This window comes from Sarcophilus harrisii, chromosome 2 (genome assembly GCF_902635505.1).
Source record: "Sarcophilus harrisii chromosome 2, mSarHar1.11, whole genome shotgun sequence".
In the NCBI taxonomy this organism is placed as follows: Eukaryota; Metazoa; Chordata; class Mammalia; order Dasyuromorphia; family Dasyuridae; genus Sarcophilus; species Sarcophilus harrisii.
The window spans coordinates 148,026,251-148,052,103 of NC_045427.1; positions in this window are offsets into that span (position 1 = coordinate 148,026,251).

Sequence of the window (25,853 nt, forward strand, 5' to 3'; positions counted from 1 at the left end):
GGGTATAAAAGAGGCTGCATTGTATCACTCTGAAGAAATGAGGAACTCCAGATAGGATATTATAAACCTTAGCTTTCATTAATCAGTCAGTCAGTCAACAACAAGCAACAAAAATTCATTAAGCCTCTACTACAATCCAGGCATTGTAATAAATACAAGGAGACTGAGAAGAAGGCAAAAGTCAATCCTCTTGTTAAAAAAAACTGGCATGTGGAAGAGGAAACTTTCACTTGTCATAGAATCCAAGGAGGGCAAGTGACAGAGATGTGGAAGGAGAGAATTCCAGACATGAGGGATAGCTGGTCCACTATCAAGGAATTAAGAGCTTATAATGTAAAATTCCAAAAAATCAAAATACATAGGCTTACAACTAAGAATAACTTACATTGCAAAACAGAGTACAATTTCACAGTGGGGAGGGGGTGGAATGAGTATTACTGAAATAGAGAAATAATAAGCATTCCTCAAGAAAAGACAAAAGCTGAGTTGAAATTTTTAAATACAAACATCAAAGTCAAGAGAAACGTAAAACAAATCCTGGGAGAAAAATTATTAAAATGATGTATTTATATTCTAATTAGAAAGAGGATTGGAGATGACAGTACCTCCTCAGAACCATAATGGCACCAAGGATCATAGAGGTGATTAAATAAGACAGAAGAAGAGAATCATATCATCATTGTATTTATTAACTGGATCAGTGAGTAAAGAAATGAAGCACAAAAAGTTTGATGAATAGAAGGTGAATAGAAGAAAGTAGAGACTCAAAGTGAGATTAATATAAGCAAAACAAACTCTAAAGTCAGAAGGGTGGTCAAGAACAAAGATTAAAAAGAAAATAAAGAGAGACAAGAGCCTGTGACTAAGGTATAAATGACAGAAAAGAAAAAAGATAAAGGCATCAGAAGTAACTTACATGAAGCAAAATGAGCATAATGCTATTTACTTAATTTTTGGAAATTTGAGCAAAGAAAGGAAAAAGTATGAAAGAACAGGATAGAAAAAAATAAAGAATAATAACAACTGTAAATATGAATGGGATAAACTCATAAAACAGGAGAACATAATGCAGTAAAAGCAAAATTTAAAAATATATTGTTTTTGTTTTATTTGATTTAATTTAAGAACTAAAGTAATGATAATTCATTAAATCAAATCATGTGTTTAATTCCTACTATGTGTTAGGAACTATGCTAGGTGCTGGTGGTTGTTATTTGTTAGTGATAAATAACAGTAACTGAAGTTACTTTTTATATGTACAAACCTATTCATGGGAATTTTGTTTCTTTCAACTTTCCTTGAAATCAGACTTTTTATTAATAAGAATATGTAAACTAATGTTTAAACTATTTAATATATCTTAATTAAAGAAAGAGTAATTTACCTTATCCTGATATAGGGTATGAGGTGTTGCTCTATGGCTAATTTCTGTCATACTATTTTCCAATTTTCCCAGCAATTTTTGTCAAATACTGAGGTCTTATCCTAGAAGCTGGAGTCTTTAGGTTTAGGAACAAGGGATTACAATAATCATTAATTATTCTATCGTGTATACCTATCTATCGTGCTGATTCATCATCAATTTCTTAGCCAGTATTGAATGGCTAGGATAACTACTGTCTTAAAATAGTTTTAGGTCTGGTATAACTAGGCCACTTTCCTTTACACTTTTTTCATAAATTCCATTGATATTTTTGATCTTTTATTCTTTTAGATAAGTTTGTTTTACTTTTCCCCCTAGTTCTATAGAAGAATTTTGGGGCAGTTTCTTTAGTATCACTGAATAAGTAGATTAAGTAGAATTGCCATTTTATTATATTAGCTCAGTCTATCTTATGACCAATTGATATTTTTACAATTGTTTAGACTTGATTTTATTTCTATGAAATATATTTTTAATTGTGTTCATATAGTTCTTGGATTTGTCTTGGAAGGAAGTCTCCCAAATATGTTATGAAGACTCTCAAATAACTACAATTATTTTTAATGGAATTTCTCTTTCCATCCCTTGCTGCTGGACTTTGTTGATATGTAGAAATGTTGATGATTTATGTGGGTTTAATTTATATCCTGCAACTTTGCTAATGTTGTTAATTGCTGCAAGTAGATTTTTAGTTAGCTCCTCAGGATTCTCTAAATATGTCATCATATCATCTGCAAACAATGATAGTTTTGTTTCCATATTGTCTACTCTAATTTCTTCAATTTTTTTTCTTCTGTTATTGATAAAGCTAACATTTCTAGAATAATATTGAATAAAAGTGGTGATAAGGGGCATCTTTGTTTTCTCCCTGATCTTATTGGGAATGCTTCTAACATCCCTATTACATATAATGCTTACTCATAGTTTTGGACAGATGATACTTTTAATTTTACAGTTAACTCCATTTATTCTTGTGCTCTTCAGTGTTTTATTTTAGGAATGGATTTACTTTTTCCCATGCTTTTTGTGCATCTATTAAGATGATCATATGAATGATGTTAGTTTTGTTATTGATATGGTCAATTATACTAATAGTTTTTCCAATATTGAAGTAGCCTTGCATTCCTCGTATAAATCTCACTTGGTCATAGCATATTATGTTGGTGATAAATCACTATAATCTTTTCCCTAATGTTTTATTTTAAAATTTTTGCATCAATATTCCTTAGGGAAATTGGCAAATAACCTTCTTTTTCTGTTTTGGCTCTTCCTGGGTGAGGCATTAGCACCATATCTACATCATAAAACAAATTTGATAGGATTGCTTTACCTATTTTCCAAAATAGTTTATTGGTAGTTTTAAAATTCTAGTAGTATTTAAATAAATTGTTCTTTAAATATTTAGGATGCACTTGTAAATCCATTTAGCCCTGGACACTTTTTCTTAGGAAGTTAATTGATGATTTATTTAATTTCTTTTTCTAAATGTGGTTAGTTAAGTATTTTATTCACCCTTCTATTAATATACAAAATATAAAAAATTATATTTTTGTAAATATTTATCCATTTTACTTTAGATTGTCACATTTATTGGCATACACTGGGCAAAATAGCTCCTATTTAAAGATTTATATTCCTCTTTATTCACCCTTTTAGTTTCTGATACTAGTAATTTGGGGTTTTTGTATTTCTTTCCATTTTCGAGTCAAATTAACCAAAGTTTTATCTATTTTGTGATGCATTTTTCCACAAAACAAACTCTTGGTTTTATTTATTATTTCATTAGTTTTCTTATTTTCAATTTATTAATATCTCCTTTGATTTTCAGAATTTCAAATTTGGAATTTAATTGGGGACTTGAATTTTATTCTTTGTGTAGTTTTTTAGTTGTATGCCCAATTAGTTGAAATTTCTTTATATTATTCATGTAATCATCTCGAAATATAAAATTTGTCCTAAAAACTACTTTGGCTGCATCATATAAATTTTAGCATGTTGTTTCATTATTGCCCTTCTCTTGGATGAAATTATTGATTTTTTTCTATGATTTGTTGTTTGACTTTACCATTCTTTTAGTTTCCAATTAATTTTATCTATTTTTCCATAGCCCTTTTTTACGTGTAATTTTTATTGTCATAATCTGAAAAGAGTGCATTAATTATGTCCACTTTTCTACATTTGATTATGATCAATTTTGGGGTAGGTGCCATGTAGCTCAGAGAAATTCCTTCTTATCCCCTTCAATTTTCTCCAGAGATCTATCATTACGAAATTTTCTAAAATTCTATTTTAGAATAGAATTTAACTTCTTTTTTGTTAACTTTGTGGTTAAATTTACCTAGTTCTGAAAAAGGGAGGTTGAGATCCATTACTAATATAGATTTGTATTCTATTTCATCCTGCTACTCATTTAACAACTTCTTTAAAAGTTTGGATACTAAATTAAAGTATACTAGAAGCTTGGAGTTGTCAGTCAATTAGAGAAAAGATGAAGAAAATATGGCATATAACTATAAATGGAATACAGCTGTACTACAAGAAATAGTAAAGAGAAAAGTTTCAGAAAAATCTGTGAAGATTTACATGAACTGAGAGGATAAAGTGACTAATACCAGGAGAAAAGTTATATTATAACAACTATATTGTAAAAAACAACTTTGAAAAATTTAAAAACTCGAAGCAACATAGTGATCAATAATGATTTAGGAGGAGTGAGGATGAAAATATCACAGAAATCTTAATAGACACATAATGGTGATGGATCAAATATAGACAACAAGGCATTTTTTTTTTCAGAAGAGGCATGGGAGAGAGAAAAGTATACTAAAAAGAATAAATAAATACATGAGTATATTAAAACAGCATAAAAATAAAATGGTAAAGAAATAAATTTCTAGGGGACCCAGTCAGCTGTTTGTTTGTTTTTTTAACTTTTTCCAGGTATACTCTGTGGTTGAGCTAAAATGAATGACTAGATATTTGGTTTTCACATATTAGTCACTGTGCTATGCATGGTGAGGAACACAATAATGTTTAAGACACAGCTAATGTCCTTATAGAACCTATAATCTGAAAATCTGTGATTGTGTGTGTATACATATATGTGTACATGTCTGTATGTTAAGGGACAGGTCAATTCTCCGAGAGCCTCCACAGCTGTGAATCATAACATCTGAAGGAGTTGCAAAGCAGCCTTTGCTGACACAGATGTGGACTGGGAATGAGATAAATTGCAGGCAGAGGGAAGAGGAGAGAGGTCAGACAATGCAACGGCCTCTCAGTCAGAGAGGTCAGAGAACAGCAACTGCCTCTCAATCTCCTTGTATCATCCTCTCACAAAAGGAGATCCATTCTAAGTTGGACCTCCAGCAGGCACTGTCAGGTAGCTCCCATGTATTCCAACAACACTCCCCTGTATTCCAACATATATATATGTATAAGTGGGGAACAGAGAGAGAGGTTTGCATGAACAGATACACAGAGGCAAAAAATTAAGGATTTTTGAAAGGAACGGAAAACAGTTTACCCGCTTTGGCTGAAAGTGACTAAAGAAGAATAAGAGAACAAGAGACTGGTAAAATAGTGTATATATAGTAATGTGGAGGGATTTAAATATGTTCCTGATGAATTTGGAGTCCACAGGAAATAGAGATCCCTTAAAGGCTAATAAGTGATGGACTGACATATTCAAAGATATTTTAAGATTAGTCTGCACTATATAGTATATGTTAGATCAATCCAAAGACTACTGAATTAGAACAAAGAAAAAATAATAAATATGAGAACTAAATTTGTACCACTGGAAGAAAAAGAATGGAATGAATGAGAGAGACAGTGTTGGAAGAATCATTGAATCTCAACTTTGGACAGATCTAAGGTCATCTGTTTAAACCTGTAATAGTAATAATAATAGTTCTATCTACAGCATTTCCTATAGTTGGCAAGTCAGCTTCTACATGAAACCTTCTATCTCTTTATGTAGTCAATTTCACTAATTAAAGTAACTGATAGCTTTATTAGGAATTAGTACTTATTCATTTGTTTTATTTTACTTTGATTTACAATCAAGGTAAAAATCTGCTTTTCTATAGGATTCACCCATCCTTTCAAGTTTTACCATCTTAGGCAAGCAGAATAAATCCTTTATGTGAAAGCCATTCAGTTATTTAAGGACAGATATGGTTATCTTGTAGATATGGTTACCTTTTAATTTTCCCTTTACTAAGATAAACATATGCAGTTCCTTCAACTAATCTTGTTATAGCATGAATCCCTTATCATTCTGGTTGTCTTCCTCTGGATCTACTCTAATTTGTCATGGCTCTTTCCTAAAATAAGCCACTTAGAACTTAACAAAAGAATGGTGATATAGCTTAACTCAAATCAAATCATCACCATTGCCTCCCAAATATTGTACACAGACACCCCAAAATTTTCTTTGGTTGGCATATAGCATAGTTAATCTCTTTTGAATTTCACTAAAATTATCAGATGTCTTTCCCATGAACTGATGTCTATACATATCTTTTACTTCTGCAGGTGCTATTTTTAAATAGACGTACAGCTTTATTAGACATAATAAAGATCATCTTAACAGATATGAAGGGCTTATTAGATTTGGTCCATTATTCTATCCAACTGAAATATTTTTGGTTGTCAATTCTATCATCAAACATTTTAGTAATCCCTTCTAGCTTTATGTCATATGGACATTTTATAAACCTTTATTGAAATCAACAGAACTAATGTATCTTTAAGGAATTTCACTAAAGACTGTCCTTCAAGTTGATATTAATCATCAACATTGAAAATATTTTCCAATATAACTAACTAGAGAGAGTTTTCTATATTGCCTGCAAAGATATCAACTTTTTCTGATTATATTTCTTATTAATCTCTTATATTTTCCTAACCTAAGTATTTTAAGAGAGAGAGAGAGAGAGAGAGAGAGAGAGAGAGAGAGAGAGTGGAAGAGAGAGAGAGAGAGAGAGAGAAAGAGAAGACAGAATGAGAAAAAAAGAAAAAGAAGAGGAGGAGGAGGGAAAGAGAATGAAAGGAAGGAAGGAGGGAGGGAAGAAAGGAAAGAATGAAAGAAAAGGAAAATAGAAAGAAATAGTTTAGAGGATGAAGTATTCAGTCTTTGAGGAATTGAAGTTAACTCTTAATATCCATCTATCCCTAACTCTTAATATTCATCTCTCCCTAGGTATTTAAAAATTAATTTGTTATTACCTTCTTTTACTTTCTTAGAATGTGAAGTCAAATTCAACAGCCTATGTGATTATCAACTATTATAGACTTAGCTCTTCTGAGAAATTCAATGATCCAAGGCAATTCCAATAAACTTTGAATGGAAAATGTCATCTATCCAGAGGGAACACTCTAGAGAGTGAATGCAGATTGGTGCATACTATTTTCACTTTTTTCTTTCCATTTTGTTCTTGTGGTTTTTCTCTTTTGTTATGATTTTTCTCACCCAATCCTACTCAAATGGAAATATGTAAAAAATGAATATATATATATATATATATAAATTCTAAAAATAAAATTAATTTTAAAAAGATTTTAAGTTCTTTAAGCACAAGAAATATCTCTTCTAAAAAAATTGTATCCCCAACATTTAGCATTTGGCCTCAAACAAAGTAGATGGCTAATAAATTTCAATGGATTGATTAGTATATGCTTTCACTTTCTGCAAGAAGCCTTTACTGGTATCTCTTAATGCTAATGCCTTTCCTCTAAAATGACTTTCCATCGAGGCTGTTTGTGTCTTTTATATAAACAGTTTTTTTAATATTGGCTGTCCCATTAGAATATGAATTCCTTCAATTCAGAAACTTTTAACTTTTCTTTATATCTTTTGTAATCAGCAGTCTATTACACATAATAAGTAGATAACAAATTCCCATTAAATAACATTGACTGATTGACACATAATCCTGTGCTCATGGAGGAAATGACATGAAAACAAAAAAACAGTGATTAAACTGTGTTGAGAGAGACAGAGAAAGAGAGGAGTCTCAGGTAATAAAAATTTGAATCTGAATTTATGGAAAAACAATGGTATTTTCCATGTTTTCCAAAAACCAAGTCATGAATGTCTCTTTCAGGTAGTTTACAGATTTTTGTTCATTTTACTGCTCAAGTCAATTAAAAAATTAGCCAAGTCAATCAGATAACAAGCATGATTTGCTTTTTATTAAGCTGTCCACATTAAGCAAACCACTGTATATTAGTATAGCCAGCCAAAGGAACAAAATATAATCTTGCATGATACAAAAACTCATAAGCAAAATAACTTCTTAAAAACTAACATCTTGACTTGTTCATCTCCTCCATTTACCAATTGATTCAAACTATTATTCTATGTACCTATAAAACAATCTTCCAGAATATATTTTACAATTTAAAAAACAAACAAAAAGCTCCCTTTTATTGATATCTGGTGACATGTTTGTATAACTTTTCTAATTGCTGCTTTGGCCACTATATCGATGCTACCAGAATGAAATTCAATCCAAGTGAAGGGTTATCACCACTTTTCCAAAAAGATGCTTCCTCCAAAGAAGTTGCTTAAAAGAAATGTGGCATGGAAAATTACAATTATCAATTCATTTCCAACTATCAAGCAAAGAGTCATTTTTTTTCAGTGATGGAACTGGTGTAAGAAATGTCCCAAACAAGGAAAAGACTGGCTTAAAGGAAAAAAAAAAATATTACTTCTATCTTTTCAATTTTCCATCTGAATCTACATTCTCTTCTCCTCTTCTCTAACTACATATGTTATTGGGAAGAACTTGTTTTCCAGGTTATTAAAAGATAAAATATGAAATCTTTGGGGAAACATTTCAGAACATTCATGACAAAGTTGTACAAATGTTTGACTTTCTTGAGATAGGGTGCCCTTTCCAGTAATTGACTTAGTAGATCACTTATAAAAGGGATCCCATGAAATTAAGTCTGGATCAATATGTTTATTTTTCTTTAAATACTTTGACCATTAGAGTTACTAGATGAGATAGACACCTCTGTTTTGTTTTGTTTAATGCCAGAGTCCTAGGGGATGGCAGTTGGAGCAACACACAATACTCAATCTGAAAGCACAGACCACAATATCAATTGCTTTTACACCACTGTCAAATCTCTGGAACGTAAACAAATCAGCATATTGAAAGCCAAGCAGTGAATACTCTTAACCAAATCAGATCTCCAGTAGGCTGATTATGTCTAAGACATACTCATCAATGTTATGACAAGGAAATTAGAGACTTTTACTGAACAATAAAAGAAATAAAGAAATTCAAGAACTCAATGACTTAACCTCTGTATACTTGTTTATTTTATTCCATTAAGACTCACAGAATCACAGACTGGTCAGAGGTCATCAAGTTCAACTCCTTCATTTTGTAGATGAAGAAATTGAGATTTAGAGAAGGTCAGTGATTTGACCAAGTTCATGGAGCTAATAAGTGTCAGAGTCAAGATTCAATTAAGATCATATAATTGCAGATACAGTACTTATTTTACTGTTATTTTATTCATTCCAATGAAGAAAAGATTTATTAAATATGTGTTGGTACATCATTGATAGTATTTGTGATATAACATTGGTCTCTAGATCTTTTATGTAATAGAGGAAAAATGTGCAGAAATAATTGTTTTAATAAAAGAGGCTCTGAAATAAATTCAAAAGGTAGGCATAAGTAAAGTAGGCTCTCATTACTGTGAATATAATATAGAGAATCAATAAATTTAGATGAAATATATTTCATATTTCCTTAATTTCCCATGAAGGAAAGAAATATAAAATTAACTGAAAAGATAACTTAGCTTCTGACTTTATAGACTGTTGATTTCTAGGATCATATTTGAACTTCCTATCCTGGAATCATGATATCCTATTTGATGAGAGCCCATTGTAGCTATTAGATTTTTTTCTAATCATATTTCACTCTGGTAAGCTGCCTACTATATAGCTTTGCTGTTGTAATTGATACATCCTCAAAATCCAAGTATAATTCTTAACTTATTGGACCATCCCAAGATGGAGGCAAGTACTTTGGAAATCACATACTGGAGTTATTCTATACAATAAAAGAGAGCCTACTCTAGCTGACGATAGATCTGAAACTAAATTTCCCCTAGAAAACTTTCTGCTATGTTATGGGGCACCTACACTATTCCCTACTTTTCTTTCCAATTATATCTCTAGGATCAATTTTCTAATAAACATTATCATTGCTTCTGGAAAGAGGTGTCACTTCATATCTTTCTCTATGTAATTACACTTTCTTATGACTGTTATTTGTTATCAAGAAAGCTTCACAAGCCAGAGAATGTATCTTTTTTTCTATATTTTTATGCTTGGTAGCACACTTGGTGTTTAAAAAATATTTAATAAAATTTTTGCATTAATTCTTTATTCATGTTCTTTTTTAATTATTTTCATTTATTTCATTAGATATTACAAATAACATAAAAATTATCTATTTTTAAAATTTTGAGCTCCAAATTCTGCTTCTCATTCCAGCTCTTTCATCTTCCTTGAAAAGATAAGGAATATGATATTGATTATACATGTGAAATCAGGCAAAACATATTTCAATATAACCATGTTACTTCAAAAATTACAAACAAAATAAAAAATAAAAATAAAGTTTTTTAAAAATATGCTTTGATCTGCATTCAGAATTTATCAGTCCTTTCTTTGGAGGTGGATGGTATTTTCATTGTGAGAACTTGTTAATAACAAGCTAGCTCCCTGGAGGCCGCAGGATGAGCCAGAGTCATGATAAGTAAAAGTCCTTGGTCTTTAGGGGGAGGAGTGAAAGAAGCAGGCAAACTTCCAGGAGTTTTGCCAAAGATCTCTTCTCAGTTCTAGAGTCCAGAATGTCCACCTTTCTTCTCCTCATCCTGCTGCTGAGTGAAATCTTACCTCTCTCACCCCACCCTCTACTTGCCTACGATTATCTTAACATCAAACATTGAGCCAGCACCAATGGTGATAAGAGCCATTTATCCAAAACATATGCTAATAGAGTCATTTCCTCATATCAAATAGGTAATTAGCCTTAAGCGCTCAGTTGTCTGATTCAAGTACAGCTTTTCATAGTTTGAGCCCTTTATATCTCCCATTTCCTTTTGTTTTAGAACACAGGTGGCCACACCATCCTTGACTTCTCAGGGAGAAGAGAACCCCAAAAAGCATGTGATCATGCCCTCCCTGACTTCTCAGGAAAGGAAGTGAAAACACCAAAAAGGAGGTGATCATGCTCTCCCCCACAACTTCTCAGGAGGGAGGTGAAAGCACTAAAAAGTAGATGATCATGCCCTCCCTGATTTCTCTGGAAGAGAGATGAAAAACACTAATGGAAGTGGGGAGTCAAGCCAAATATTGTTAATGGGTTTCTGGGCTGAAGGGACTTACTAGAAATAGGTATACACCAACCCATCAGCATGGGAGGTATTACACAAGCATATAGCAATAAAGCACAGGCTAGCAGTGATGACTCTCCCCACGGCTGGTGTAGGCTCAATGTGGATGTAACAAACATTAATTGTATATCGAAGTAGTAATATAACAAAAAATATGAATCAACATGGTATTGTAAAAGATTTCCAAAAGTCCTAGAAGGAGGGTGTGTAAATAACAATCACACATATGCCTCCTTAACAGCCAAGAGATAGTCTAAAAGCAATCTATTGTCCATTACTTCATGTGTCAGGGAATCCAACGATCTCTGCAAGTTTTTGAAGTCCTGCAACAGTCTTTTTATGTGCTAAGGAATCCAATGATTCCTGCAGATTTTTGAAGTCTTGCCACAGTCTTATCATGTCTCAGAGAATCCGATGATTCCTGAGGATTTTCAAGTCTAACAGCAATCTTATCATGTCTCAGGGATTCCAATGATTCCTGAGAGTTTTGAAGTCCTGGATCAGTCTCATTAACAATTTTTGATGTCCATGAGTCAATTGTCATAATTGCCATGCTCTTTCAATGGTGGGCACAGACAGCAGTGGAACCACCCAATGTTTCTTGGGTCTTGTCCTTTGTTTCAAGGGTCTGTTCCATCTCTCTCCAAAAGACAAGGTGAATGCAACTCATTGGTACCCATATGATTCCTTCTCCATTTGTAGAGATACAAGCAAACCCTCTCCCTCAAGCAGTTAACCTATCTAGTCCCTTCCATTCAATACTTTCTGGATCCTCCACATCATCTGGTGATTATCAGAAGATAGTGGAGCTGCTCACACTGGATACTGCCCTCCAAGTAGGTTATAAAACCTGTCTGCTGAACCCAGTGCATCTTTGTCAAAAGTCAAGAAGTTAATAGTAAAGAGCTAAATTTAGAATTCTCTGGGGCTACTGTGGCTCCCCCTTTCTATTGTTTTGGAGAAGTGTCTTAATGTTTCTGTTTCTCCTCTCTACTATTGCCTATTCTTGAGGATTAAAGGGTATGCCAGTGATATGTAATAGTGTATACTGTGTACAAAAGTATGCAAAATGTGTAGAAGTATATGCAGGTCCATCATCTGTTTTTATTGCTTGTGGCACACTCATAATTGCAAATGCTTGTATAAGGAATTCAGTGACCACTCGGGCTGTCACTTTTGCTGTTGGTATTGCAAAAGTGAATCCTGAAAAGGTGTCTACCATAACATGGATGCAAGACAGATGACCAAAAGATTTCTATTGGGTCACATCCATTTGCCAAATTTCATTGGGTCTCAAACCATGAGGGTTCTTCTCTGGAGGCAGTGTAAAGAGTGGGAAAAGAAGGCAAGCCATACAGGCTTTTACTATGCTCCTAGCTTCCTCTCTTGTTATTTCAAATTGTAAATGTAAAACTCGAGCAGCCTGAGGATATTTAGAATGAGATTCTTGGGCTGAATGAAATAAAGAAGTATTAGCTAACATAGTTAGAAGGCTAACTGCCTTTGAATTACAATAAAAAATAAGACTTGGATGTCCACTATGAGAGTGGACATGCAAGATATAAATCTTACCTGGATGCTTTCTCACTTGCTCTTGAAGTTCTTTAAAGAGCTGATATATACTAGAAGCTGCAAATTTTATTTGGTCTGTGGCAACTCTTTGTACCACACCTACTGAATAGGCTGAATCAGATATAATATTTATATCTCCTGGATAATAAGTAAGAGCTAGAATGATTGCATACAATTCAATTCTGCTAAATGGACTGTTAAGGAGTTCTGACTACTCTCTTTATATTAAGTCACGAGAGTATACAGCACAAATATTATGTTTGGATGCATCTGTAAAGATAGTCGGTCCTTTAAGAGGAACTTTAGAAACCATTTTTTTTTTTTTTTTTTTAAGAATCCATCGCCAATTATGTAATAGTCTGGTTATCTTTAATGGAGACCCATGTGTAAAATTTGGAGTTGTGGCCAATAAAATTTGCCACTATGGGATAGTTTCACACCATACATTAATTTGTACATTTCTATAAAAGGTGTATATCTTCTCAGGTCTTATCCCAGATAATAGTACTGCTTGTTTAATGGCCTTTAATAAAATTCTAGCACTGGGCAAGGAGTGAGGCTTTGTTCTGGTTGTGCTCGGAGATTCACTCACTCTATCACACTGTCTCCTTGATGAAGAACTGCTCTGGGTGCCTCTTTTGCGGCAAAAACTGATATTTCCAAGGTTTTTTTGAGTGACTCTTTCAACCACATTGTATAAAGTCAGTTTAACTTCTCTCAAAGCATCTTGAGCTTCTTTTGTAAGTTGGCATGGTGAGTTTAAAGCACTGACTTACTTTAAAATGTCATATAATGGTTGCAATTGATAGATAGTTAAGGCTAACACTAGATGCATCCATTGGATATTTCCCATCAATTTCTGAAAGTCATTTAAAGTGTTCAACTTCTCTCTTCTTAAGGAAAGCTTTTGTACTGTAAGCACCTTAGGATATACTTCATATCCTAAATATTGAAAAGGAGCATGTCTTTGAATTTTTTCTGAAACTATATGCAATTTGTAGTTCCTTAGTGTTTCTATGTTGTTTTGTAGACATGCTTATAACATTTGTTTCTCAGGTGCACATCCAAATATGTCATGTAATGTAATAACACTACTTTTGCAAATGTTTTTCTTACTGGAGTAAGAGCAGCAGCAACATACATTTGACATATAGTAGGGCTGTTTTTCATTCCCTATGCCAAAACTGTACATTCCTGTACATCTTTTATAAGGCTCAGCTAAGTTTATGCTGAACACTGAAAAGGCAAATCTTTTCATATCCTTCTTATCTAGAGGAATAGAACAGAAACAATCCTTAAAGCCTATAACCCAAAAGAGGCCATTCTCTAGGCAATTGAGTAGGAGATGGAAGTCCAGGCTGAAGAGCTCCCATAGTTTCCATCTGTTAATTTACTTTTCTTAAATCAGTCAACATCCTCCATTTTCCAGATTTCTTTCTTATAACTAATATTGGGGAAGTCCAAGGATTTAGAGAAGATTGTAAGTGTCCTTGGTCAAGTTGCTACTGTAGTATATCTAATAAGGCCTGAATTTTATTGCTACCTAAGGGCCACTGTTCTATTCACACTGGTGTATCAGTTTTCCATTGAATAGGGACAGGTGAAAGTGCTGGCAGGCCTTCAACAGCAGCCCTGACTAAAAAGTGATCATTTGTAGTCCTAATTGTTGTAAAATGTCTCTCCCCCACAGGTTGATGGGGATTTTCAACTATAAAAGGAGTAAAAACTCCTGTTTTGCCTTCAAAAGTCCATCTCAAAAGGGTAGCACTAACTTCAACTGCTATTGATCCTCCTACGCCAGACATGTAGGTGTTAAAATTTCATAAGCCAAATTCTGTAATAATATCTTAATATAAGACAATGTAGCCCCATAAAGAGTGCAAGCCTTTTTTACATCTTTGATTATTGCTAGATCAAAAAGAGTGTATCTTCTGCTTTCTTGACCTGAACAGTTAAGCTGTTCAATCACAGAATATATTTCTATTCTTAAATCAGCTGTATTCTGCCCTTTCTCTTTGGCTTTAAATAGTGCCTTTTGTAATTGGGTAATAGAAGGAGGTGATTACTGGGGGGGAGGTGCTGGTGATATTACTGCCTCTCCCACTCCTCCTACTCCCTCCACCCAGGAAGGTGAAGTTGGTGGGAGAGGGTCAACAGCCTGCTCTGGGGGGGGGGGGGGGGGGGGGGGGGGGGGGGGGTAAGCAGAATTGAAGCTGGACTATAAGAGTGAGAATCAGTATGCCCTTCTGTAATGGGCTGAGATTTGAGCTGATGCACTGAGGTCCCAAGTACATGAGGCTAGATAGTAATTGGGCTATACTCTATTAATATACATGATTGGATAAAGAATGGTCCCTGCCCACTCTCCTTGCAAGTCCTGATGTGTTGTATAGGAAATGATGATTTTGGTGGGTGGAGGCAGAGAGAGAGGGAAGAAGACAAACTGGGAGAGATTGGGCTGGGTTCGAGACTCCAAGCTGCTGGTTGTGTGGCTGCTGGTCGAGCTAGCTTCTTGACTCAGCTGCACACATTGCTATCGCCGATTCTCTTCCACCTCCGATCCTTCTTCACTGAGAATAAAGACTGACGATTTTCCCCTAACCTGAATTCCTGTCTCATGCTGATCTTAAAATACACGATCTTAACACCCTTCAAGTTCACTTAACTCTTCATGTCCTCCAGCAATATTTCCACTAATCTCTCCTTTCTCTTCCTCTTTCTCCTCATACTTCCTCATCTGGCTGTTCTTAAAACTTTTCTTTTTTTCTATAACTTGCAGGATTCTTTAAGGCCAATTGTATTAAGTTGTACATATAGAATGTTTCCTTATCAGTTGAATCAGGACCTTAATCATTATAATATTCACATAGTTGATCTCTTACTAGTTTCCAATTATCTGCCTCTATTTCTTTTTCCTTGAAGAACCAAGGGGATGTGCATTCTAATGTGTCCACAAGTCCATCAATCTGCTCCCAGATTACAATCAAACCTTGCCTCTTAATTAGTCTAAGTATGCTTCCTATAGATCTCCCTCTGGGTGGGGTTGAGAGTGGGAGGGAGGGGGGTTGGGTGTGGTGGAGAGATCTTTTCCTAATATCTGCCCCATTTCAGGTAGAAAATGAGAGCTCCTAGTTTAGTTCTTAACAAAGTAAGTTTCCTGTTTGTTTATTAAAATACCCTATTTCCTGATCACCAGGACTTCTTCAGTGAAATTAGGGTCATTATGTATGTGCACGAATGTTTGTGGCAGCCCTCTTTGTAGTGGCTAGAAACTGGAAACCGAATGGATGCTCATCAGTTGGAGAATGGCTGAATAAATCGTGGTATATGAATATTATGGAATATTATTGTTCTGTAAGAAATGACCAACAGGATGATTTCAGAAAGGCCTGGAGAGACTTACACGAACTGATGCTGCGTGAAATGAGCAGGACCAGGAGATCATTATATACTACAACAACAATACCATATGATGACCAGTTCTGATGGACCTGGCCATCCTCAGCAAGGAGATCAACCAAATCATTTCCAATGGAGTAGTAATGAACTGAACCAGCTATGCCCAGAGAAAGAACTCTGGGTGATGACTAAAAATCATTACATTGAACTCCCAATCCCTATATTTATGCCCACCTGCATTTTTGATTTCCTTCACAAGCTAATTGTACAATATTTCAGAGTCTGATTCTTTTTGTACAGAAAAATAACGGTTTGGTCATGTATACTTATTGTGTATCTAATTTATATTTTAATATATTTAATATCTACTAGTCATCCTGCCATCTGGGGGAGGGGGTGGGGGTAAGAGGTGAAAAATTGGAACAAGAGGTTTGGCAATTGTTAATGCTGTAAAGTTACCCATGCATATAACCTGTAAATAAAAGGCTATTAAATAAATAAATTAAAAAAAAAAAAAGAAATTAGGGTCATTAGTCCACATTGGGTGCCAAAATGTTAAGTCCAAGCTAACTCCTTGGAGGTTTTAGGATCAGGCAGATTCAGGATAAGTAAAAGTCCTTGGTTTTTAGGGGGAGGAGTGAAAGAAGCAGGCAAACTGCCAGTTTTGCCAAAGATCTCTCCTTGATTCTGGAGTGGAGAATCTCCACCTTTTTCCTCCTCATCCTGCTGCTGAGTGAAATCTTGCCTCTCTCACCGCACATTCTATTTGCCTATGATTATCTTAATATCAAACACTGAGCCAGCACCAATGGTGAGAAGAGCCATTTATCCAAAATATATGCTATTAGAGTCATTGTCTCATATTGAATGGGTAATTAGCCTCAAGTGCTCAGTTGTCTGATTCAAGTACAACTTTTCATAGTTTCAGCCCTTTACAGGGAAGGAGGGGAAAAGTTGGAACAGAAGGTTTTGCAAGGGTCAATGATGAAAATTTATTCATGCATACATCTTGTAAATAAAAAGCTATAATTTATAAATAAATTAGAAGAACATAGCATAGTTTATCTCTCAGACCTGTGGAGGAGGAAGAAATTTGTGACCAAAGATGAACTAGAGACCATTATTGATCACAAAAAAGAAAATTTTGATTACATCAAATTAAAAAGCTTTCTGTACAAACAAAACTAATGCAAACAAGATTAGAAGGGAAGCAACAAACTGGGAAAACATCTTCACAGTTAAAGGTTCTGATAAAGGCCTCATTTCCAAAATATATAGAGAATTGACTCTAATTTATAAGAAACCAAGCCATTCTCCAATTGATAAATGGCCAAAGAATATTAACAGACAATTTTCAGATGTTGAAATTGAAACTATTACCACTCATATGAAAGAGTGTTCCAAATCACTATTGATCAGAGAAATGCAAATTAAGACAACTCTGAGATACCACTCCATCTGCGTTCTAAGATGACAGGAAAAAAAATGAATTGGAAGGATGGGGAAAAACAGGGCACTGATGCATTGTGGGTGAAGTTGTGAACGAATCCAACCATTCGGGAAACAACTGAATTACCCAAAAATTTATCAAACTGTACCTTTTGACCCAGCAGTGCTACTACTGGCCTTATACCCCAAGAAAATACTAAAGAAGGGAAAGGGACCTATATGTGCCAAAATGTTTGTGGCAGCCCTATTTGTAATGGCTAGAAACTGGAAAATGAATGGATGCCCTTCAATTGGAGAATGGTTGGGTAAATTGTGATATATGAATGTTATGGAATATTATTGTTCTGTAAGAAATGACCAGCAGGATGAATACAGAGAGGCTTGGAGAGAGTTACATGAACTGATGCTCAGTGAAATGAGCAGGACCAGGAGATCATTATATACTTCAACAACGATACTGTATGAAGATGTATTCTGATGGAAGTGGATTTCTTTGACAAAAAGATCTAATTCAGTTTCAATCAATCAATGATGGACAGAAGCAGCTAAACCCAAAGAAAGAACACTGGAAAATGAATGTAAACTGTTTGCATTTTTGTTTTTCTTCCCAGGTTATTTTTACCTTCTGAATCCAATTCTCCTTGTGCAAAAGAGAACTGTTTGGTTCTGCACACATATATTGTATCTAGGACATACTGCGACATATTCAACATATATAGGACTGCTTGTCATCCAGGGGAGGGGGAGGAGGGAGAGAGGGGAAAAATCGGAACAGAAATGAGTGCAAGGGATTATGTTGTAAAAAGTTATCCTGGCATGGGTCCTGTCAATAAAAACTTATTATAATAAAAAACAAAATTAGAAAAAAAAGCTATAATAAAAAAGAACAAAATATAGTTTATCTCTCAGATCTGCAAAAAAAAAGAAAAAATTTGTTGCCAAAGAAGAACCGGAGTACATTATTGAACACAAAATGGATAATTTTGATTATTTTTGTACAAACAAAACTACTATCGACAAGATCAGAAGGGAAGCAATAAACTGGGGGAAAATGTACATTCAAGATTATAATAAAGGTTTCATTTTTCAAATATATGAAGAATTGACTCAGATTTGTAAGAATTCAAGCCACTTTTCAATTGATAAATGATCAAAGGATATGAACAGACAATTTTCAGATGAAGAAATTAAAACAATTTCTAATCACATAAAATAAATCAATATTGATGAGAGAGCTGCAAATTGAGACAACTCTGAAGTGTCAGTACACACCTCTGAGATTGGCTAAGATGACAGGAAAAGATAATGATGAATGTTAGAGTGGATGTGGGAAAACTGGGATACAAATATTTGGTGGAGTTGTGAACTGATTCAACCATTCTGGAGAGCAATTTGGAACTATGCTCAAAGGGCTATCAAATTGTGCATACCTTTGATCTAACAGTGTTTCTATTTGGCTTGTATCCCAAAGAGATTGTAAAGAAGGAAAAGGTACTCACATATGCAAAAATGTTTTTGGCAGCTCTTTTTGTAGTGGCAAGAAACTGGAAACTGAGTGGATGCCCATCATTTGGAGAATGGCTGAAAAAGTTATGGTATATGAATGTTAAGGAATATTATTATTCTATAAAACATGATCAGGAGAATGATTTTTAAAGAGGCCTGGAGAAATTTACATGAATGATGTTAAATGAAATGAGCACAGCCAGGAGATCTTTATATACAACAATAACAAACTTATAAGATGATAAATTCTGATGGATGTGGTTTTCTTTAACAGTGAAATAATTCAGGCCAGTTCCAATAATCTCATGATGTAGAAAGCCATCTGCACCCAGAGAGAGGACTGTGAGAACTGATTGTGGATCACAATATAATATTTTCACTCTTTTTTTCTTGTTTGCTTGCATTTTGTTTTCTTTCTCATTTTCCCCCTTTTTGATCTGATTTTTCTTGTGCAGCATAATATTTGTGGAAATATATAGAGAAATATAGATATAGATAGACATAGATATATAAAAGAATTGTACATATTTAACATATATTACCATCTAGGAAAGTGATTGGGGGAAATGGAGGGAAAAAATTTGTAAAACAAGGTTTTACAAGGCTGAATGTTAAAAATTATCTATGTATATATTTTGAAAATAAAAAGCTTTAATTTAAAAAAAGAAATAAAAAACAATTTGGGTACTATACCATTGCTGAATGTGTTTAGTATTTATATTACTTCTTTGTTTTTGATTACTTTTTTTTATCAATATGTAGTTTCCTGGCTTACCATTTTTAAGTAAGCCTGTTTTTGTTTAATTTTTCCTTTTTTCATGAAATCATGGTTGCTATTCCTGTCCTTTTTTTTTTAATTTAGCTGAACCAGAATAGATTATGCTCCCACTTTTTATTTTAACTCTCTGTGTAGTAATCTCTTTCAAACATATTTCTTGTAAATATCTTATTATTTTATTCTGGTTTCTAATCCATTCTACTGTTTGTTTCAGTTTTATGGATAAATCCAGCCAACTCACATTCACAGTTATCTTTGTTAACTATGCCCTTATCTCCAACCCATATTCTTTTTATCCTTTTTTTTTATTCTTTTACTCCTCTCAGGTTTGTTCTTCTTCTATTCCTTGCTTTCTTTTTATTTTCTTTGCCTTTTTGGATATCTTCCCACAGCATACCTTCTTTTGTTCTTTTCCTTACTTATTTTCCTATTAGGAAAGATACCTCCCTATTACCAATTAAACATGTGTATATATTTTTCCTCTCTATGAAAGACTTTAGATATGAGTGAAGTTTGAACACTGACCATCCCTTCCCCCATCATTTTCTCCTTCACTGTTAAAGTTCTTCTTTTTTGCTTTTTTGTAGGATAATTTTACTCTTTTTTCCCTCTCTCCCTCCCCTTTTCCCTACTCCATTTATATATCTTGCCTATGCATTTTTGCATCATTATATCATAATAGATTCACTCCTATACTTTCTTTTTAAGTAGAATCCTTCTAAATTCCCTAATAGTGGTAAACTTCTTCAAAGATACATGTATCATCTTTCTATATAAAAAATAAACAATTTACTTTAATTGAATCCATTTTCTTTCATGTTTACCTTTTTCTACTTCTCTTGAATCTTATATTTAAAAGATTTATTTTTATTATTCTGTTCAGATCTTTTCATCAATGTTGTTTCAAAGTCCTCTATTTCATTAAATGTTGATTTCCTACCCTCTCCATTTACCCCCTTTGCTCATTTTTTCTGAATAGGTTTTTATTTATTGTAATCCTTACTCTTTTGTCTTCTAGTATATCACATTATATAATCCATTGCTTTTTTAATTCAGTTGCTGCAAAATCTTATTTGATCTTGAGTGTGGTTCTGTGCTATTTGAATGGTTCTTTTATGGCTGCTTAAAGTATTATCTCTCTGAACTAGAAGCTCTGGAATGTGTTTACAATATTCATGGGAGTTTTAATTTTGAAGTCTTTTTCAGGAAGTGGTCAGTTGATCCTTTCAATTTCTGTTTTACACTCTAGTTTTAATATATTGAGGTAGTTTATCTAGATATTTCCTTAAAATATGATGTGGTTTTTTTTTGGGGGGGGTCTTTGACCATGGCTTTTATGTAATTCAATAATTCTTAAATTATCTCTCCTGAATCTATTTTCTAGGTCAGTTATGTTTCCTTTGAAATATTTAACATTTTTATTGTGTTATAAACACTAGCCTCAGCAATAAGAGTCGAGAAAGAGATTAAAGGAATCAGAATAGGCAGTGAGGAAACCAAACTATCACTCTTTGCAGATGATATGATGGTATACTTAGAGAACCCCAGAGATTCTACTAAAAAGCTATTAGAAATAATTCATAACTTTAGCAAAGTTGCAGGTTATAAAATAAATCCCCATAAATCCTCAGCATTTTTATACATCACCAACAAAATCCAACAGCAAGAGATACAAAGTGAAATTCCATTCAGAATAACTGTTGACAGCATAAAATATTTGGGAATCTATCTACCAAAGGAAAGTCAAGAATGAGCAAAATTACAAAAAACTTTCCACACAAATAAAGTCAGACTTAAACAATTGGAAAAAATTAAGTGCTCCTGGATAGGAGCATATAAATATGCTTTAGCATATATATACGCTTTAATATGATAGTGAATATAATAAAGATGACAATACTACCTAAACTAATCTATTTATTTAGTGCTATAACAATCAGACTTCCAAGAAAACATTTTAATGATCTAGAAAAAATAACAACAAAATTCATATGGAATAATAACAGGTCAGGAATCTCAAAAGAATTAATGAAAAAAAATCAAATGAAGGTGGCCTAGCTGTACCTGATCTAAAATTATATTATAAAGCAGCAGTCACCAAAACTATTTGGTATTGGCTAAGAAATAGATTAGTTGATCAGTGGAACAGGTTAGGTTCACAAGACAGAATAGTCAACTATAGCAATTTAGTGTTTGGCAAACCCAAAGATCCTCACTTTTGGGATAAGAATTCATTATTTGACAAAAACTTCTGGGATAAGTGGAAATTAGTATGGCAGAAATTAGGCATGGACCCACACTTAACACCATATACCAAGATAAGATCAAAATGGGTCCATGATTTAGACATAAAGAATGAGATTATAAACAAATTGAAGGAACATAGGATATTTTATCTCTCAGACTTGTGGAGGAGGAAGAAATTTGTGACTAAAGACGAACTAGAGACCATTATTGATCACAAAATAGAAAATTTTGATTACATCAAATTAAAAGGCTTCTGTACAAACAAAACTAATGTAAACAAGATTAGAAGGGAAGCAACAAATTGTGAAAACATCTTCACAGTTAAAGATTCTGATAAAGGCCTCATTTCCAAAATATATATCGAACTGACTCTAATTTATAAGAAACCAAGCCATTCTCCAATTGACACATGGTCAAAGGATATGAACAGACAATTTTCAGATGATGAAATTGAAATTATTACCACTCATATGAAAAAGTGTTCCAAATCACTATTGATCAGAGAAATGCAAATTAAGACAACTCTGAGATACCACTACACACCTGTCAGATTGGCTAAGATGACAGGAAAAAAAATGATGATTGTTGGAAGGGATGTGGGAAAACAGGGTCACTGATGCATTGTGGGTGAAGTTGTGAACGAATCCAACCATTCTGGAGAGCAATCTGGAATTATGCCCAAAATGTTATCAAACTGTGTATACCTTTTGACCCAGCAGTGCTACTACTGGCCTTATACCCCAAGAAGATACTAAAGAAGGGAAAGGGACCTGTATGTGCCAAAATGTTTGTGGCAGCCCTGTTTGTAATGGCTAGAAACTGGAAAATGAATGGATGCCCTTCAATTGGAGAATGGTTGGGTAAATTGTGGTATATGAATGTTATGGAATATTATTGTTCTGTAAGAAATGACCATCAGGATGAATACAGAGAGGCTTGGCGAGACTTACGTGAACTGATGCTAAGTTAAATGAGCAGAACCAAGAGATCATTATATATGTCAACAACGATACTGTATGAAGATGTAATCTGATGGAAGTGGATTTCTTTGACAAAGAGACCTAATTCAGTTTCAATCGATCAATGATGGACAGAAGCAGCTACACCCAAAGAAAAAACACTGGGGAAATGAATGTAAACGGTTTGCATTTTTGTTTTTCTTCCCAGGTTATTTTTACCTTCTGAATCCAATTCTCCTGTGCAACAAGAAAACTGTTTGGATCTGCACACATACATTGTATCTAAGATATACTAGGACATATTCAACTATATAGGACTGCTTGCCATCTAGGGGAGGGGTGGAGGGTGGAGGGAAAATCGGAACAGAAGTGAGTGCAAGGGATAATGTTGTAAAAAAATTACCATGGCATGGGTCCTGTCAATAAAAAGTTACTATAATAAAAAAAAAAAAAGAAATATTTAACATTTTCCTCCTTTTTTTTACTTTTTGGTTTTGTTTTATGTACATTCTTAATGTATCATGAAATAATTAACTTTTGCTTTCCAATTCAAAATTTTGAGAAATGATTTCCTTTAGAGAGTTTTTTTTTTTTTTTTTACCTTTTTAAATATTTGATCAATTCTCTTTTTTTAAGTGTTATTTTCTAAAATATTTTTATGTTACTTTTACCAACTGGTTAATTCTTTTTCATAACATTCTTGCATGGTCCTCATTTCTTTTCCACAATTTTCCACTTTTACTTATTTTTGGATTAAAAATATCCTCTATTTTTGTTCTTAATAAAAGGTTTTTAAGAATTCTTATTGAGCTCATGACCAATCTACATTTTTAAAAAATCTCTGCTTGTAGATGCTTTTGTGTTGCTGTCTTCTGAGTTTGCGTCTTATAATCCTAAGAGCTTTTTTATAGTTAGTCTTGTAAGTTTATTGTTATTATCATTATTTGTTTTGTTCTTGTTTACTCATTTTTCTAGTCTACTTGTTGACTTTGTACTTTATGATAGAGTTGGATTCTATTCATTTCAGAGGGTGAAGGAGGAGCTGTCTGACCTGAGATTCTGTCCTTCTGCTACTTTCACAGCTTAATGGGTGAATGTAAGTTTTTGATATTTCCAATATGATATGATGAGAGGTCCTTTAATTGTCCCCCTGGTCTGTTCTCTGATCCTTACTTAACAGCTTGGGTTCCTGCTCTCTTGTGACTGCAAGCACTTCTCTCAACCATGAACTGTAACAAGAAGAGATAATAGGGAAGAGAGCTGCAAGATGGCACTCAGTAATGTACACAGTAGTGTAGAATGTCCCTGGGTTCTCTTTCTGTTGAGGTATTTAATACCCTTACTATCTCTGGGCACTGATGTCACCCCACAGTCCATAGTCAAAACAATGAACCATTTTCATTGTTCTTTGCTCTATGTTAGGCTCCAAACCATAATCTAAAAGCCTGTTTGATGTTTTTCTAAAGTTTCCTGGGTTGGAAAATGATTCTCAGTAACTTTTTTGCTGTTATTTTTTGTTCAAAAATCATGTTAATATGCTTTTTTAAAGTTGTTGTGGATGAGATATGTTGGGAGAGCTTGGGGAAACTGTTAGTTTCATTCTATCCTGTTTCTGCTTCCTGTCCAAAAAATTTTTTCATTTTTCTAGACTCATAACAAGGCAACATACACTTGCCTAATAATCACAAACAGTTCTGGGGTTCAAAATTCTTTAAATATTAACAGCAAAAATTTCTAATTGGCAATATGCAAATGAGCAGCTGGCCAACAAGACAATTAGGCAGATTTTGCCTTAAATGCCTTGTTTCTGTGGAGTGATTTCTTGCTGTTTTTCAATATAAACTTTGATGTTTTCTTTATTTGTACCCTTTCAATCAGGAAAAATTCTAAAGACTGAAAAGAAATTTGTGACAAAAAGTCTCAATTAGAAAAAAAGAAGCATATCACAAGAATACATTATATAAATAAACAAAACCTAAAATCAAATGTATACATCAATCTAATGTTAACAAAAATAACTTTTTAAAGATCTTGAAAAAGGACTTTTAGGACAACTGGAAAATGGTCTAGAAGAAAAAAAGGTTTAGATCACCATCATATTGCAATATGCACCATAATAAATCCCAAATGGATACACAATCTAAGTGTGCCACAACATAAAAACATTCTAAAAGAATGAAAAGTTTTAATATTTAATCATAAGAATTGTAAACAAATATTACATACAACAGAATAAGTAGATAATCTTGGACATAAAAAGGAAAAAGCTTTTGAACAAACAAATAATGTGACCAGAATTAGGAAAAAATGCAGATCATGAAAATATCTTTGTATTAAATATCCTTGCTACATAGCTGGTATCCAAAAATGGATGTCAAATTGACCCGAATATATAATGAGTTCCCCAATTAAGAAAGGATATAATAAATAATTTTCAAAAGAAAAAATATAAATACCCAATTGAAAATGACAAAAATCATTATTAATTAGTGAAATAAATATTAAAGTAATCCAAAATTTTCATCTCACAGTAGAACAGTTATCAGAGAATGGAAAACACATTGTTGGTCTAGGAATAATAATTCATTGCAAGTGGTACAAATGTGAATTGGTTAAATAATTAAGATAATTAATTAAGAATTTTACAAAAAAATTATTAAATTGTTTATACTCTGTGGTCCAGAGAGTTTTATTATGAGTGCTACTAGAACTACAGGAATGTATTGGTCAATTTTTAACAACTTGTTTTCTTGAAAAAGAAAAAAAAAAGACATACTATAGAATTTTAAAATTAACCCAAATTTAAACTTTTTAAATTCTAGACCAGTGGTATCAAATTCAAATAGAAACTCAATCCACTAAACTTTATATAAAGATGCCTGGAGGCCAAATACTAACTTCATTTTTATGTATAATATTTTCTGTTTGGTTGAATCTATATTTATTTTTTCAATATTTCTAGTTTACAACTTAATCCGGTTTAGGTCATATTCAGAAATGTTGTAGGCTGTGTGTTTGATTTTTCTGATTTAGACAATCAACAACACAATAAGTAAAATACAGATTTGTAAGTTCAAGGATTTCT